Source organism: Anthonomus grandis, chromosome 1 (genome assembly GCF_022605725.1).
Source record: "Anthonomus grandis grandis chromosome 1, icAntGran1.3, whole genome shotgun sequence".
Classification (NCBI taxonomy): Eukaryota; Metazoa; Arthropoda; class Insecta; order Coleoptera; family Curculionidae; genus Anthonomus; species Anthonomus grandis.
In genome coordinates this window covers 57,524,497-57,540,688 of record NC_065546.1, presented here as the reverse complement: position 1 = coordinate 57,540,688, position 16,192 = coordinate 57,524,497, and the positions used below count along the sequence as shown (strand labels likewise).

The 16,192-nt window shown below is 32.5% G+C and overlaps 1 protein-coding gene across 1 annotated transcript in view; it reads left to right on the top strand.

Moving 5' to 3' along the window:
- The window catches only part of LOC126738994 (potassium voltage-gated channel protein Shaw-like), a 131,872-nt gene that overhangs the window by 57,542 nt on the left and 58,138 nt on the right, over positions 1 to 16,192 (top strand). Inside the window, exon 2 of the mRNA XM_050444520.1 lies at positions 7,895 to 7,973. The gene's annotated coding sequence lies outside the window, so the exon portion shown is untranslated. The remainder of the gene's footprint in view (positions 1 to 7,894; positions 7,974 to 16,192) is intronic.

Sequence of the window (16,192 nt, the reverse complement as noted above, 5' to 3'; positions counted from 1 at the left end):
GCACACGAAATCTTCAACTAGAAGTAACGAAGAAGTCGAAATTTGCATTCGTAGAGTGCCAGTGTAAATATTGGAAGCAATAAGTAAATTGTAATGAAAACATGTGCCTCATGTTCATTAAAGTTATGCACAAAAATTGGTTAATGCTGCTGTAACTGCTTAACCTTCGTCTTCCCGGGTGGTCTTCCCCATACATAAAGCTTATTTTTTGTGAAGAATTTTATTTTCTGTTAATAAAAGCACAGATTTAACTAGCTAACGCAACAGATACCCATTTGAATAGCGAAGTTTGGACCTCATAAAAATCGGCCGCCGCAGCAGCAGTGATACCAAAGCTGTAATATAAATGCGGCGCCCTGTTGCCAATATGTAAAACTAGAATCGTAACTAAAATAAAAAAACTTCGTCTTTTAAATTATGAAAATATGTATGTATATTAATTTGTATAGTATGTACAATGTACAATATTTACAGTTAATTATAATATGACATAGTATGTACTTACAGTATGCATAATATTTATATTACAAAATAATAATTAATAAAATAAAAATAAATACATATTTACTTAGTCACTCATTCAAAACGTGGTTATTATAAAGTATTCTAAGCTAATTGATAAGCAAAAAAAAACAATTTTACTCAAAAATATACAAATTTAGTATTAGAAATTTAAAAAGTAATATTATGTCGTATATAAAATAGTGATGTTAAAAATTTATTATTATTGGTATAGTCTCTATGATTTATATTTTTTTATATAAAAGTATAAAAATGTAAATAAGAAAATTAGTATCATGTATGAGAAAAAAGAATTATATCGACTTTAAAAAAATGTTTTCAATTAAACAAATATAAAATGTATAACGGCAAAGGGGTCGAAACTTTAGTAAAATTCTTTAATGTGGATTAAAAAAAATATAAAGTATAAGTATTCAAGTTTTTAAATAAAACAAAAAATGGCAAGAAATATGTATACAGGGTGTCCCACAATCATTGTCAGAGGCTATAATATTTTAAAGATAAACATTTATACAAAAATTATTTTCAATACTTAGTTGTAGGGAAAACTACCTTCATCATCCCCCAGAAACCACTTCCAACTTTGTTTTGTTTAATGGCACTCCCATTATTTTTTTTTTAATTTTTAGAATGTTTGTAAAATAACTAATTTCATTGCATAAGAAAAATTATTATGTGTTAACATCAATGTAAAGAATTATTAAATTTTAAAAATTAAAGGTTTTTGTGGCAAAAACAAGAATACCAAGTTTGTTTTAATTTCAATTTTCATTTATTAGTCGACATATTACATTAACTTGGTATTCTATTAAATAAAACAAAAGTGTTTTTATTGATTTATTTAATAAAAGCACTAAAAATATTTGTGTTCCTATTTTTGCCACAAAAACCTTTAATTTTTAAAACTTAAAAATTCCTTATTATACGATTGAATTAGTTATTTTACAAAAATTCTAAAAATATAAAAAAATAGTGGGGGTACCATTGAACAAAACAAAGTTGGGGGTGGTTTTTAGGGGATGATTTTGTCAGGGGGTAGTTTTTTAAATAATTTTGGGTAGTATCCATACATTTAATAAAAATTTTTTTTAAATTTTATCTTCAAAAATAAGAGTTATAGCCTGTGATGTTGATTATGAGACACCCTGTATAGACTCGGAAAATCGTTTTAAAAGTTACAATTTTGCTTTTATATAGAAAAAAATAATATTTTATAATTTAAGATTTTTTTTAAAACTTTTTAGTTTATTCGTGTTTTAAGTTTTTAATTTTTTGTTTTTTATTGTGCAAAGTTTTTCGGGTCCATTTACAAAATTTATAAAGATTAGTATAAACAAGCTTTGTTAAAAAAAAAACTTTATGTTTATAGCAACTTTGATCAGCTAGTCCTGACCACTTCATATTTTTTGATAAAACTTTGTTTTTTATTTTGGTCCCCACAAATTCTTGATGTTTATTTTTTTTAAACTCATTTGAAAAAAAGTGCATCGATTTTTCCACAATCGCGGTAACTGCTGTAGAAGGACTGACTATACATAGGCGTTTTCGTGCCCACCGTAATTTTTATTTAAAAGAAATATTTGTGAAGGATCGGTTAGGTAGGTAGCTGATTTTAAAGAATGGGCACAATCTTCACAATTAAATTTTCCAGCACTTTCTTTACTAGATACCCGGCGTAATATGAATTGCCACATTCTTTTAAAGAAGTTTTCGTCTTAAGGGACATTTTGACTTGATTTTTTGGTATATCAACAATATTTTCAATTTCAGGGGTTTCATTTGTTCCCAAACTCGTTGATGGGTTTGCTTTTTTTTTAGAAGAATCAATTAAAATTAATTGTTTGTCAGAATCAATTTTACAATTGGAAATTTTTGAAGGGGTCAATAAATCCGTTACGCTTTTAATTCTGAAAAATAATCGGAAAGATCTAGCCGTAGGATTAAGATTCCAGCCACCACGTTGCCGAGCAATTAAAAAGAAATTTTCCAAAAAATCCTGATTTAATCTGTTAGTTAGCAAAAAATGATTATTTTCTTTTTTTTGGTCTTCATACAAAATTTGAATGGCAGTTATGGACTGAACCAGACCTTTAAAACATGGCGGTCTACTTTTTGAAATTTTCTTTATTTCTTTTTTTATTTAAAGTTTCACTCACTTTTATTAGAGACTCGAAAACACGTCTTCCTTTTTGCAAAATATCCATAACCCGTGTGTTTTGAGAACTTTCCACAGTTATAAGGATTTTTTGAAAATAATCTTTTGCTATTAACGGCGTCGAATAAATTATTTATAATTTCTAAGAATTCTGCGGTATTAGTGCCCGTTTCCCTATCAATAAAGCCTTTTGTGACAGACGTCTTAACGGCTGCAGCCATTGTATTAGAAAAAAGTTGTAGTGCCAATTTACAAAACATCTTTTTAAACGCATCAGGATTAATATGCTTATCAGTTATTTTTGGAAGAATTCTGGCCGATTGAGATGCCTTGTCAATTTCATAGATTTTTGCTATTATATCAAAACAAATATTTTTATTAAATAATTCAAATCTTATTCCTGATTGCTAATTATTCCTGATGCTTTTGAAAAGATGAGGAACATCATACAATGCAATTATCTTTTTGCCGTTTACATAAAAGTATGGTTACCTAACAGTTACATAAAAGGTTTACATAAAAGTATGGTTACCTACCTAGTCTGTATTGACACCTAACAATTGCGCCCAAATTATTCGTCCCTTGGTCACAAACTACAGCAACGGGTAAAAATCCAATTGTGTCTAGAACACTAAGAACATATACAATTATTTTTTGTAAGTTTTCTTTACGAACTGAATTCTGGGAAAAAAAGTAAGCTAATGGAAATTTCCAATTGAAATATATTCCCCTCATAGAAAAAACAAGAGCGTGATTAGCTTTTTTCTGAGTCCTACCTAAAGGTCCTAGGTCTTCAAATCCCTCTATTAGATCTAACTTTTTATTAAATTCTAAATTTTCCTTGATGCTTATTTCATCAAAAGCTATGAGACATTTTTTTGCATTACCATAGCTTTATGTTTTAAAAAAACTTGAATATCTTTGTCAATGCCCGTTTTAAAATCATTTTGTGAAATCCAGTTTTTGAATGGTTGACAGAGCGGGTAATACGATGCCTCTTTTCCTCAAGAAAAGGTAAGCCGATGGAGATTTATAGTAAAATGATAAACAAAATTCTTTCTCTATTTGATTCCAAATCACACGTTTTTTACCTCTTAACTGCATTCCTACAAAAGTTTTTGCTACTGGTGATAAAAAAGTTAACAGCGGTAGCGGTGATGAATACATTAATTTGGATTTTTCTATTTTATTTTGTAATCTGAAAATAGTTTTCTTATAATTTTTATTCTTTTTTGTAATAAATCTAATTCTTTTTCTTAATTTTAATTTTGTTGGAGTCTCAACATGATCTGGTAATGAAGTTATTTCACTGACAAACTTATTTCCCAATTCGTTATCATATTTTACTTTTTTCCTGGAAGAAGCCTCCGAGCGAGCCTCCGAGCTAAGGTCAAGCAATAAACCGTTTTATTTCTGCATACGTTTTCTTTGGAAATGATACCTGCAGATCTTCTGCGCAGTCGCTGGTAAACGGACTGCTGGTGTAGGCTGCATAGTTTTTCGGAACAGCGTCTTTCTTCAGGTAAAATTGTTTAGCTGTCCGAAAGTCCTCGCTTTTAAAGTGGTTTTGACATAAATATTTAGCATGTAAGGTTTCATCGCCAATACCAGCCAATTTAGCATTTCCTTAAATATAAAAAAAATTTTGTTTAGCATTTGCGAAATTAAAATTAAAAAAATTAATTTTTGTACAGTTTTTTGTTTCATATTACACACTTTGTTGATAATGAGGACCGTAATTAACAAAAATTGTTTTATTTAATTCCCGACTTATTTACCTGCATTCCTTAGACCACAGATTTAACTAGCTAAGTAAAATCTAACTTAGCTAGTTAAAACTGTGCTTAGACTGATTTATTAATAAATTTAAAATATTTGCATGTATTTCCCAAGTCCCAGAATACAAGTGTCCAACCAGTATATTTTTTACATTTAATTTTACGGTATTAAAATGTCAATATTAAATATGTATATCGTCAAAATCTCTTTAAAATAATATTAAAAGGACAAATCTTAACATTTTGTTACTAAAAAAAATTTTTTTTAAAATATCAAAAATGGCATCCGGTTTCAGAACACAAAAAATAGAAATGAAGGAAAAAAAAATTTGAAACTTCTATATTAATAAATTTAAATTTTATAATTTATGAACGTTACTATCCTTCTTTTTTTTAAATCCGTATAAAGTTTTGAACAATAATTGAATTTTAATAAACAATAATTTATTTAATCTAGTTTTAAAAAATCGAGTTTTTGCATGTTTTATTTGAGTAAATGGGTAAATTTATATTAGACGCTCTGTATGAAAAAAACTTTAGACTTTTACTGAAAGATAAATCTGATATCGTAAACTAACTACAATAAAAATTTCGGCTATCTAGATTGAACACAGCGGTTGCTATAGGAATTTTAATAAACCCCTTAAAACACTAAAAATATCCCAAAAATACGAATTACGTGGCAACGCCGTAATGAAATTTAAAAAGTAAGGTATCAGTGTAATGATCTTGTTGTCCTGAAAAGTATAACGCCATTAAATACAGGGAGTTCTATTGGAAAAAAAATACATATTTTTCCGTAAGTTATTTTTGACGCACCCTGTATAAATTTTTTAAAAAATTTCTATGCGTACAGACTGCGAAAATGTAAAAATCTTTAAGGCGAAATGGCAAAACCAGACTGTTTTTTCTTATTTTAGGGCGGGCACGAATGAATGGGAATTTATTTTAGGGCCAAAAAGGGCTTTTTGTACTGATTCTGTTTCTGAGGTATAAAGGCGACCTGAATAGTTCTTCAATACATTATAATCTCGCTTTTTCATTGAAATTTAATTACATTAATCGCGTTTAAGAAAGTATACAAATTAAATTTTGTGTGTAAATTTTTAATTTAAGCCTTCTTGACCTATCACTACAAGAATCTAAAACAACACACTAATCCCTAGTCTGACTAAAATGAAAATGCTAGCAAAACATATTCTCATTGCACTTCCACAGATGGATATAAACAGGTTCTTTATTGCGGCTCGGAAAATTTCATTTTCTCTACACGAATTGGGCAGTAAAATTCGTAATTTTCCTTATAAATAAAGCAGGAAGTAAGGGGACGTTTTGCGTGCCAAAACACCTGATCCGGTGTAACTTTATTACGTTTTATATATAAAAAAACGTACTTGTGTTAAAAGCTTCTCTCCTATTTTCTTCAACGTTTGCTCACGGTTTCTGGTTTTAAGTGGACACGTGAACATAAAAAAACCCCGCGATGCCATTATTTGCAAATGTACTGAGATGATGTAAAAGTTTTTTAATTTAATGCTCGGTCTCTTTTTTTGAGGGAAAAGGGGGTGGAAAGGCGATATTATCTAAAAAGGTCGAACATTTCTATTTTCTAAAGTGCTAGGGGTGAATGTTTGAAGTTTTTGTTTTTTTCTCACCGGTTATATAGTGAACGGTTTGGGGTAAATATAAGGGAAATCGTGAGAAGGGTTTGAATTGCTTGGCCGCTAATGGAGTGGAAAAGAAAGAAATACAAAAAATAAGTATAAAAAAGCGTTGTAACCAAAGAACGCTTAAGCAAACCACGCCCGTACTTATATATGTTGTTTCCGAACAAATCCATTCCTATTGAAGAGGACGACAGTATATGGGCCAAAAACCTTGCCTTTCATACCTTTAAACACAGAAATTGTGACTGACGTCCACTTAACTAAGCCTAGTGGGAATTCGAGTTTTCTCTTGTGTTGCCATTTTACGGAAATCGGCGGCATAAAAGGGTAAACCCGTGGCGGAGTGAGAGAGGGTGAAAAAAACATCGTACCGGAGCAAACACTCAACTCGGCCCCCGGGACCGGTTAATTAATAAAACTAATTAATTAAGTCGAAAACAGTCGGGGGTTACTACGGTTTAAATGTAGATTTTGTTTAGTTTGTGTTTCATAGGAGCCTTATTAGCTTCCTAAATGGATTGTTTATTTGAAGGGTTAAGACAATAGGGCCTTGGGAGTGGAAACGAAAAGGATATAGTTGAAAAGAGGAGCAATTAGGTAGACGCTTAGTTGTGTTAGTTTTAACTTTTCTTAAACGAAATTTATTTTTTAATGCGTTGGACGTGTTTGTTTTTTTTTAGGGTTTTTATTTTTTAAAGTCTCTCATATTATCACATTCCTCAATATTATTTGGTAATTTATTAAATACGCTTAATCCTTTATAATGTATAGAATTCATCATCATTTGGCTAGAATATAGCACCTATCTAATTAAAATTTAAAATTATTACACATAGAAACATTATTAATAAATATTGTTTTACATTATCTCATTCATACGTTTTCTAACGTTTCAGCGCATTATTAACCATCATCAGGAACTTTTCCTTAATGCTGATTTTTTTTAAATTGTAAGTTATGTCCTTAATTTTAGAAAATTGTCATTTATTTTTGTGTTTCTTAAGGAAAAGTGCATACCATTATATATTTTTGAAAAAATAAGAAGAAGACAAATTTATTAGTGCATATATATATACAGGGTGTTCCATTAAAAAAAACATATATTTGGCTTATAGCTCAAAAACAGTAAATTAAAAAAAAAAAAATAATCTACGCCACTGCATTCTAAGGAAAAAAATCTATAAAATTGTTTTTTATGACGTTATTTTAGATCTTATTTATATTCAAATGTCTTTGAATATTTATTTCTTTATATTGTATCCTATCATATTTAATTAAAAAAATTCTCTAAATATAAATTTTCTTTTTTTTTACAATTTCTACATAGGCATTTGACACCACCGAATCAAATTTGTTGCCCATAATTACTTCAGAATTTTGATCTAATTTATTCATGTTTTTCACTACTTTACTAAAAGTAAAACACTAATTACACTCATATACCTAAAACCCCATATAAAACCACTTTAGGCCCCCTAAGAACATTAGCATAAAGCGCGAATAAGCAACAAAAAAAAAAAAAAAAAAGAAAACATGAAAAAAAAACATTTTATACGGGAAAAGTTTTCTAATCTGGCCCACCTAGAGTTTTCCAACTTAATGGATTTTCCAGCGAAAGCCGGAAAAACTAAGTTCGCGAACGCTATTTAACATCGAAACCGCCCTATAGTGAACATGCAACCGATTTTCCTTTCCCGACAACAACATTTTTGAAAGTTTTCCAGGTGGTTTTAGCACCAATAATGTACGAATTAATTTTTTGTGGTTTTCAGGTGATGGCAGGAGGCCCGGAGAAAAATTAAAAATGACCACGCTATATCTATGAACGGAGACGGATGTGATTCATATTCAGTAAGTTGAAGAGAGATGTCATGTTTTCTTACTTATGTGCTTTAGTTATTTGGCTTTAGATATAATTTTGATGTAGAAATTTGTACCGTAAATTGGGGTTATTTGGGACGCAACATCTGATTTTGCTAGTGGCAACAACGCAAATATAAACATAACCTCAATTTAATGTTTTCGGTAGTTGAAGAGCAACAGGTTAATGAATTAATTACATTAATTCTTTCTAAATTGATGATATTTCAGAAGTATAAAAAAACATAAGTGGTGGTCAGAAACAGCATACGTTAAAAGACAAATATGCCCAGCCAATGAGAGCATTCCGGCACCACGGAGGTGTGGCTTGCGTACCGCCAAAATTCAAAATACGAATTTTTCAATGCATATAGTTGAACAGCAAGATTTGGCATCTCTTACCTATATAATAATTGCTAATATAGATATTTGTTTTGTTAGGCATTTATATTTTAGATGGAAAAAGAAATGCCATATGAATATAAAAGACGCTCAATAAAGAAATATTTGTAGCTGTTATAAATTAGTAAATTAATGATTTTTTTATATATATACTCCCAAAAGTGATGGATCAAACTCAAACAGGAGATAGAGGGAGTCATTTACAATCAAAATCATCCCCTATGTTGTTATGCAATTGTGAATAGGTTAAAAGCTATAGCCATATATGTGTATTTTTTTAATGCCAGCACCTTTGTCAAATAAAAGCTTTTAAAAAAATTATACAGCTGATTAAACAATCTGTTTTTTTTTATTGTACCTAGAAATGATATGTCTCTTAAACATTACTTTTTAAGAGCACTAGAAAAACAGTTTTTTTGGACTTTTTACAATTTTAAAAATAAGTACTTAACTTTGATGCCATTTTTTTGCGAAGAAAATATAAGACATGCGAGTGACCCTGAACCTTAAAAACTTCTTTAAATCATATTAATTCCAGCAAAGTACTTGAATAGATTATTAAATATATTAATAATTTCTTATTGTCTAATTAAATTTTTATTTTTTTAAGAAATAAGCAAAAAAAATATTCCATGGCTAAATCAACATTTTGCTTTATTATTTTACGAAAAAATAATAAAATTAAGATAGTAAAGTGTCTCAAAAATGTTTAAAAATACATAAGTTTGTCGACTTCTAATACCGACCAATTTATCTGCGGTTATTTTGAACAATGTTGATTTGTCGTGTTTTTTGTCGTAAACAAAATTTAAAAATAATTTAAAATAGGTAGTGTTGTGTTGTCCAGGTACTGGCTAAGTACATACAATTTTGTATTATTTATACAACTGAACACATAATTGAAAGAACTCGTCCATTATCTCAAAGAGACCTACGTAACTAGAGAAAAAAAAATAAAAACTCCAAGTCTCAGTCTCAAAATGTCTTTTTAATTAATCAGGTGGTGACATGTTTCACTAATAAAGCATCATCAGACCTACAATAAACAGAAAAACACACGTAACTACAATAAAACCTCACACTAAAACAAAATCAAATATTAAAATTAGATAAAATTACCTTATAGCTAGATGACCTGCTAAGTACTGACAAATATAATTTAAATATGAGAATATTTTATAATAAAAAACAATAACACGGCACAAAATTATATTTTTTATATTTTTTGTTGAATTGAGTTTTAGAGACTTGGAGTTTTAATTTTTTTTTCTCTGAACACATAATGCCTTATACCGTCCGTGAGTATGCAGAAATGCATTATGTTTATGGATTTTGTAATGGAAACGCTCGAGCGGCTAAAAGGGAATATCGTGAACGATATCCTGACTACAGGGTGTTTCAACGAGTGCATAACGCATACGTGGAGGGGCAGATTCCTGAAAATCCTCGAAGAATAGGAAGACCTGATGAAAATGCTGAGGCAGAAGATGACATTAGAGGAACCTTCAACTAGTGTTCGCCGCATATCAAGACGGTTTGGTATTCCGAGAACAACAGTACACCGCATTCTACGAAGAAACCAGTTGCATCCCTATCATGTACAACGGGTTCAAGATCTATTACCGGGTAATTATGACAAGAGGGTGGAATTTTATAGAGAAATGCTTCATCGCAATAGGCAGGGTCCACAATTTTTGAACAAAATTTTATGGTCAGACGAATCTAGTTTTCAGAGGGCGGGAATATTTAATATTCACAATTTACACCACTGGGCATATTTTAACCCCAGAATTGTTAGAAATGACCGCTTTCAACATCAATTTAGTGTGAACATGTGGAGTGGCATTCTTAACGGTTCATTAATTGGGCCGTTTAAACTACCAGCCAGATTAAATGGTGAAATCTATAGGAGATTTTTGGAAGAAAACTAACCTGTTTTACTTCAGGATATTCCATTAAAAATTCGTCAATCAATGTGGCTGCAGCACGATGGAGCGCCCGCCCATTACAGCTTTCAGGTGAGACAGTTTTTAAATGAGGCCTACCTTGGTCATTGGATTGGACGGGGAGGTACAATTCGTTGGCCACCGCGCTCCCCCGACCTCAATCCAATTGATTTTTTTCTATGGGGGTACTTTAAGGAGTTTACGCCAGGGAAAATCGTAATGAGGAAGAGCTACGCCACCAAATAATTACAGCAACTAGATTAATTACCCAAAATGAACGTTCATTCAGAATGATTAAGAGAAATTTTAAACGCCGATGTAGGTTATGCATTAGATTTCGCGGCAGACATTTTGAACACTTATTGGAAACTGATAGCAAAACTATCATGTAAAACAATAAACCATTTTCTAATGTTTTTTGTAACTTATTGCAATCCACCAACCCAACAAAATACAATTATTTATTTTAAAAAATTGGTAAATATTGATTTAGCCATAAAATTCTTTTTTGCCTCTTTTTTGAAAAACTCGAAATTTAATTAGCCAATAAGAAATAATGTATTTAAGTAATGCCTTGCTAAAATCGGTATAAAAAGTAGAAGTTTTTAACCTACAGGGTCACTCTTATGTCTTAAATTTTCGAGAAAAAAATGACATCAAAATTAAGGGTACTTATTTTTAAAGTTGTAAAAAGTCCAAAAAGAAATTTTTTTTAGCTCTTTCGAAAAGTAATATTTAAAAAAATATTTTTATTAGAAAGGTACATCACTTCTAGGTAAAAACAAATAAAAAAACGCATTGTTTAATCCACTGTAATTTTTTTATAAGCTTTTATTTGACAGTGTGCTTGCATTTAAAAATTTGAACCGTTTCCCAGTCTATTAGCAGAGACACTAGAGAAGCTTAATATAACTATCGAGGAAAATTTAATAACTGGATTTAGGGCATTTTCCCTCTTGATGAGGAGCAGGTATTGAAACGTATCCCTCGAAAAAAACCAAATGCTGGTGGTAGTACAAGCATTTTGTAGTCAGAAACTTTTGCTGATATGCTATCGCAAAGAAGGATAACCCAGAAAAGAAACGGAAAAATAAATTAAAAGTTTAACCAGGACTAAGTGTAGCTTGCTCTAGCAATAGCAGTTCTAGCGGAGATGAGAGCAGTGGGAACGACGAACAGTTTTCATTGCACAATTCCGAATCCTTACTTGGCCAGAGAGACTTTGACGATGTGGATATGGAGGAAAATTGGGAAGATTTTGACAATGTGGATAAAAACGAAAACCGAGAATATTTTGACCAAAGTGATATACACTGGCGGTAGCGGGTAGATACTTCTCTCTCGTTCCCAAGGAAGAATAGATCTACTTCAGGGTTTGGCATACCTGCCCACGCGAAGTACCTGATGTTCTCCACCTTCCGACTTGGAGGCATCACGTCCTACCCATAATCCTTACCTACACCACATATCCTTTCCTATCCCAACCATGAAGGAAAGCAAGGGGAAACCACCTTCATTATTTTTCCCAAGAGAACATCATGACTATGTTCAATACGAAAATTTCCGGAGGTTTAAATAGCTTCCCATTCGGATCTCCGGGGGGAGCGGTCTTGGACAACGTCATACGAGAAGGAATTAATACCCGCTACATCCAAGGGCTTCTCCACGCAAGAAAACTGTACATCATCGAAAAAGAAGCCCGCGCAAACAAAATAGATCTGCTAGGCATGTCGGAAACACACTGGAAAGGATCCGGGCATTACACCACAGACTCAGGAAACACAGTATACTTTTCAGGAAATGATACAGAAAGCCTCAATGGAGTTGCTTTCTTACTGCCCAGATCAACCGCCAAAGCTGTCTTAGGATACAATACTGTTAACGATCGTATCATAACAATAAAGATCAAATCGCAACCTTTCAACGTCAACGTCATACAAGCCTATGCCCCAACTAGTGAATCCTCGGACGAAGCTATTGAGGCGTTTTATGAGCAGCTGAATGCTACCTTAAATGAACTTCCTAAAAATGAGATTCTCGTTGTTACTGGAGACATGAATGCTAAAATTGGCAAAACAAAAGATATAGATGAACAACTCAAAGGAAAAATTGGTTCGTTCGGTTTAGGGACAAGAAACGAACGAGGTGAACGAATGCTTCAATTCTGCCAAGAACAAAATCTCACTATCACAAACACATTATTTGCACATAATAAAAGACGCCTATACACATGGACATCACGAGGAGATAGATACAGAAAACAAATTGACTACATTATGGTCAGATCTCGCTGAAAATCCTCGGTCGTTAACTGCAAGACTTACCCTGGAGCTGTCTGTGGTTCAGATCATAATTTATTACTAATAAAGTTCAGGCTCCGTCTAAAAACAATCTACCCCCAACGCAACAGGATCAACATGACGGAAACAGCCAAACGGCAATTTCAAGAAGAAATACAAAACAAATTGGAGGCCGAAAAACATGACATAATGAATAAACAAGACCCAGACTAAGAATGGGAAGCATTGAGTAATGTTATTAAGACGACAGCAGATCACCTTCAACTAACACATAACTCCATAAATCGGCCAAACAAACCCTGGATCACACAAGCAACCATAGAAACAATTAACAAACGAAAAGAAATGAAAAGGAAGGGCACCCTAACGAGAGAAGACTGCGAGTTGTACAACGAGGTTAAATAAAAAAATACAGAGACAATGCAGACAGGATAAAAACAACTACATTAAAAAATATGCAGGGATATAGAGGAACATCAACTCACCCATGACACCAGAGACTTGTATCAAAAAGTAACACGCAAATTCAAACCAAAGACTTTCACAATTGAAGACAAGGACAGAAAGATAGTATGGGAAGATGAAAAAGTCATCGAACGATGGAGACAATATTGTGAGGAATTATACACCGAAGAAACCAAAACAGCGATCGAACAACAGAAAGAAAACACACAATTTAAAATGGAGCCCAATATTCTTATGTCTGAAATTAAAGAAGCTACAAAAAAACCTAAAACTAAATAAATCCCCAGGAACAGACGGAGTTCGTGCTCAGCTCATAAAAGTACTAGGAGACCCGGGAACCAAAATCCTACATGATATATGTAATAAGATCTGGCAAAGTGGTCAATGGCCTAAAGACTGGACAACGTCTGCATTTATGCCTATTCACAAAAAGGGATCCACAAAAAAATGCGAAAATTATCGAACGATATCTCTAATCACACATGCCAGCAAAATCCTGCTTAAAATAATAGATAGACGATTGCAAAACTACTAAGAGAGTCAAATCCCTTCAGAACAAGCAGGCTTCGTTAAAAGAAGAGGGACTAGGGACCAAATATTCAACATCCGCCAATTAATCGAGAAAGCTCGGGAGTTCAATACCCCCATGCTCTTGTGCTTTATAGATTACAAAAAGGCTTTCGACTGTGTTCGATGGAGTAATCTCTGGAATGTATTGAAAAAAATGGGAGTCCCTCCGCATTTCATATTTCTAATAACCAACTTATATGAAAATAACAATGCCATAGTTAGTCTCGACAATAAAACATCAAACATTTTCAAAGTACATAGAGGCGTCCGTCAAGGATGTATCCTATCACCGAGACTCTTGAATGCCTACAGTGAATTCATAATGAGACGAGCCCTGGAAAATTTTGAAGGAGGTGTGTCAATCAATGGTAGAAAGATATGTAATCTCAAATGATCAGGTCGCTAATAAAAGCCGAGCTCTAGGCCTCGAAATAAATCTAGACAAGACCAAGTTAATGGTCATTGATGGGAGTAACACCATACAGTTAAGAAATCTGCAAAATAGAATTGAAGTAGTAGATGAATTCATTTACTTAGGGTCCCTAATAAACAGCAAGGGAGGGTGTGAAACAGAAATTAGAAGGCGGATAGCATTAGCGAGGACAGCAATGTCAAACTTATCCAAGATATGGAAAGACAGATCCATAACCAGAAACACGAAAAGAGCCCTAGTAAATACCCTAGTGTTTTCGATATTTTCGTATGGTTCCGAATCCTGGACAATAAAGTCGAGCAACAGGCACCGAATAGATGCTTTTGAAATGTGGTGCTGGCGGAGGATGCTTCGCATACCCTGGACTGCACACCGGACCAATGTGTCGATATTAAACGAATTAAGAATCACCGATCGATTGTCCTCCAGCTGCCGATGCCGCATTCTGGGTTACTTCGGACACATCACCAGGAGAGACCAAGACAATCTAGAAAAACTTATCGTGCAGGGCAAAGTAGAAGATAAAAGATCAAGAGGAAGATCCCCATCACGGTGGATAGACCAAATTAAAGAAATTACAGGGTAAGCCGCAAGGCTTACCCTGACAAATATAAGAGTAGTAGAAGATCGACAACAGTGGAGACAATCGACTCATCAGTGTTCATAGACATGACGTCACAACTCTTCAGAAATGAAGATATGACTAAGGAGAAGAAGAAGAAGATATAGAGGAAAACATGACATTAGTTGAACTACGAGATAAGATTGACCAGGAAAGAAATAATAACCAACAATATGGACAACAACAAATCATTGATAAGGAAATTAGAAAGGTAGGGATTTCAATCAACGATTTTGTTATTGTCAAATTTACCTTTTCAGCTTCAACAAAAAAGAAACTCGGCAAATATTATATTGGACTTGTCAAATCAATCCACACTAAAGACGGACATAAATCATATTTTTGCAGTTTTATGAGAAAATCTTCAAAAAATAACAAACATTTTGTGTTCCCACATTAAGCCGATGAGTTTGATGTCCCAGACGATAAAATTGTGAGATTGCTCAAAGCAACGAACGTGAGTGAGCATTACTAGAGGCCGCCATACATTTAATGAATTAGAAAATACAGATTGGTTACAATAAGGAGAACTCAAATAAGGATCCATTTTTCTCGGTTTACTGAAAGTTTTTTTTGTGTTTAGAGAACATTTTTTTAGTTTCTATTGTTCCTTGCGATACAAATCGAAAGGCTGTGATTTTGAATTTGATTTTTTAGTTCCATTTTGCTAATTACGATACAAATCGTAGAGCTATGTTACAAGTACCTACCATTATTTTTTATACAAGTGCCTAAATATGCATTTTTGTAATAAATCAATAAATAAATTTATCAAATTCGTATCAACTCAAGGTTTCCTTTCCTCTAAATAATTATATAAGCAAAAAACAATCAACACAAGATGTGTGCTGGTCTATTATGTTCATACTTCTGCTGTCCCAAGTAACCACTGAGTAGTTTAACATGCGTTTTCGGCGTAAAACGGGTAGAGTCCCATTTAACCTCAATGCGGGGTTACGAAATGATCAGCCAATTTAAAAACAAAAAAAAACTTAGCAGCTTCCTCAGTACTAAAGCAGTCCCTAATTTAAATATAAATAATCTCTGTTATTCCTCACAATATAAATAACACATTTCGTTACATATTCAAAGTTTTCCCTGAACATGGCACGTGTATAACTTAATGCAACAATAAACAAACCACTTTAGCATGTAAAATGCTCTTTTGCTCTAAAAAAATTTACATGCCAAATTTGTACTTTATAAAATTGTTGATTTCTTATTCGGACATCCGATTTTCAAGTAATAAAAGTTAATCTTTCGCTGACCGCCCTATTGTTTTATGGTAATGGCTCGTTCGCATGTTCAAGAGGTGAGTTGTGGCGGGATTATACACCCTTTTTTCAGTCCGCCGTTGTATCGAGGAGGGTAATTATCGTAATTTTAACCTAGATTTTAAAATTTACTGTTCGATCTGATTGAATTATACAAATAACAATTAAGGGATCTTTGTCAAGGGGGCAACAATTAAA